This window comes from Staurois parvus, unplaced genomic scaffold, assembly GCF_062004578.1.
Source record: "Staurois parvus isolate SC_StPar_1 unplaced genomic scaffold, SC_StPar_1.0 ptg000081l, whole genome shotgun sequence".
Classification (NCBI taxonomy): domain Eukaryota; kingdom Metazoa; phylum Chordata; class Amphibia; order Anura; family Ranidae; genus Staurois; species Staurois parvus.
This window is the reverse complement of record NW_028317877.1, coordinates 16,502,501-16,505,000: the sequence shown is the minus strand read 5'-3', so window position 1 is coordinate 16,505,000 and position 2,500 is coordinate 16,502,501. Positions and strand designations below refer to the sequence as shown.

General features: G+C 47.9%; 3 non-coding genes across 3 annotated transcripts; all 3 read right to left on the bottom strand.

Annotated features, from left to right (window-relative positions):
• Positions 1-30: 30 nt before the first annotated feature.
• Positions 31-112, bottom strand: TRNAL-UAA (transfer RNA leucine (anticodon UAA)). The gene has a single exon. It is a non-coding gene; the product is annotated as a tRNA-Leu (tRNA).
• Positions 113-1,165: 1,053 nt separating this feature from the next.
• Positions 1,166-1,247, bottom strand: TRNAS-AGA (transfer RNA serine (anticodon AGA)). The gene has a single exon. It is a non-coding gene; the product is annotated as a tRNA-Ser (tRNA).
• A 720-nt stretch (positions 1,248-1,967) lies between these two features.
• Positions 1,968-2,049, bottom strand: TRNAS-UGA (transfer RNA serine (anticodon UGA)). Its single transcript has one exon. It is a non-coding gene; the product is annotated as a tRNA-Ser (tRNA).
• Between the last annotated feature and the right edge of the window lie 451 nt (positions 2,050-2,500).

Here is a 2,500-nt window from a genome sequence, read left to right as displayed (position 1 = left end):
ACCTGCACGCTGTGCTTTTCTACATAAGGACGTAGTCGGCAGGATTTGAACCTGCGCGGGGAGCCCTTAATGGATTTTAAGTCCATCGCCTTAACCACTCGGCCACGACTACCCAGAAAGTGCTCTGCCTCTGTGACGTCAACAGAGTAGTTGTGACATCAAAATGCATTCCGTGGCACCATCATTTTTCACTGTGTGATAACAATGACATTGTAATATTCATTGTCATATCTCAGGCGCAGTGCTTTGTTCCCAGAAAACCAAATCATTCGAAAACACAGACAGACGCGGTCATCCGCATCTGATTATTGACTTAAAAGTCCAGAGGTCTCAGACTCTTTTTCCAAATTTGTGGGTTCAAGCCCGACAGCCTTTCAATTCGTGCTTTCCCGTCCTACCGCAACGGGTGGCCCCGCCACTGACCAGATGCTCGTTTCGGAACACTCTTTCCACATTTGTGAGTGCAAGGCCAGCACTCTATCAGAGTTTTTTCGCTGTTTTGACTAGGAATTACGGTAGTGACATTCCCAGTGTGGGCTTTGTTTGCCTTACCTTGTAATAATGGACGTGCGTGTTGTGGCTGCACCCGGTAGTGTCATAGCTGATCGATTCCCCTATTTTCATGCTTTGCTTCAGCTAGCTTGTCCCTATGCGCCAAGGGAACAGGACAACTTACTTTTCTGGCTAACACAGCATCCAATGCACGCCTCGCCATCCTCTGTGTGTTGCATCCCAAATCTGGGAGTGCTAATGTGACGAAACAGTGCATGAGTGAGCTCTCTGTGTGCCTGTGAACGTTGTGCCTGCTTGTTTCTATCTCACATCTAATTACTGTGTAGCTCTCACCGGCACTGGCGCAAGACTGAGAGACCCAGAGATTGCGGGATATCTAGTTTCTGCACAGGAAGTGTCAGGTCTCACGCTACAAAAAGAGGCCATGCACAGAGGACCTGTGCTTTGCCATGCCAAAGGCCTCATGTTTCAACACAAAAGCTGAAAGTGCTGACAGAGGAATGTGAAGATTGACTCTAGTGTAGGCTGTGGGCGTACAGGGCAACAAGTGACAGCATCCAACTACATGATCAATGCAAATGTTAGGCAGGTGAAAAACACACGGAGCCGTTGGGATTGTTGACCGTGCCTTGGGGAAAAAGGGGCGAGAGAGCGTAGTCGGCAGGATTTGAACCTGCGCGGGGAGACCCCAATGGATTTCTAGTCCATCGCCTTAACCACTCGGCCACGACTACCTGTGACAGCCTGTGTCTGGAGGTGACGACACTAGAGTAGTCATGACATCAAAATACTTTGCCATGGCCTAATGCTTTTTCACTGTGTGATCACAATCACATCATAATATTCAGTGTCATATCTCAGTAGCTATGCTTTCTTCCTTCAAAAGCAAAGGGTTCCTCAACATATTAGGAAGCAACCATCGGGAGCTGATCAATGGATTTACAGTCCAAAGGGCTTAGACTCTTTTTCTGCATTTGTCACTTCAAACCCCACAGCCTGTCAACTCGTGCTTTTCTTTCCTTCGGCAACGAGAGGCCCCGCCACTGACCATCTGCTCAGCTTCAACACTGTAAGCTGTCCTTTTATTAACAAAAGGTATCGTAACATAGACATTAACGTTCAACTGGGGACATCCCAATACCTGCCACACCCTCACTTCTGAGCATCCTAACAGGTACTGTAACAATCAGCGACTTCTGATCAAAGGAGGAAGAGTCCAAAAAGTGCCTCGACTCCTCATCTATGGGTGATAGGTTCAAGCCCAGGAGGCAGTCATTTGGCTGAATTGTGATCAATGGATGAAGAGTCCAAACTGCTCAGACTACTTATCGACGGGTCATGGGTTTGAGGCCAACAGGCTTTCGATAAGCTCTCCTCTTTTGCGTCAGACGCCCTCCGCCACAAAGCAGGTGCCTCCCTATGGAACCTGCACGCTGTGCTTTTCTACATAAGGACGTAGTCGGCAGGATTTGAACCTGCACGGGGAGACCCCAATGGATTTCAAGTCCATCGCCTTAACCACTCGGCCACGACTACCCAGCAAGTGCTCTGGCTCTGTGACGTCAACAGAGTAGTTTTGACATCAAAATGCATTCCGTGGCACCATCATTTTTCACTGTGTGATAACAATGACATCGTAATATTCATTGTCATATCTCAGACTCAGTGCTTTGTTCCCAGAAAACCAAATCATTCGAAAACACAGACAGACGCGGTCATCCGCATCTGATTATTGACTTAAAAGTCCAGAGGTCTCAGACTCTTTTTCCAAATTTGTGGGTTCAAGCCCGACAGCCTTTCAATTCGTGCTTTCCCGTCCTACCGCAACGGGTGGCCCCTCCACTGACCAGATGCTCGTTTCGGAACACTCTTTCCACATTTGTGAGTGCAAGGCCAGCACTCTATCAGAGTTTTTTCGCTGTTTTGACTAGGAATTACGGTAGTGACATTCCCAGTGTGGGCTTTGTTTGCCTTACCTTGTAATAAT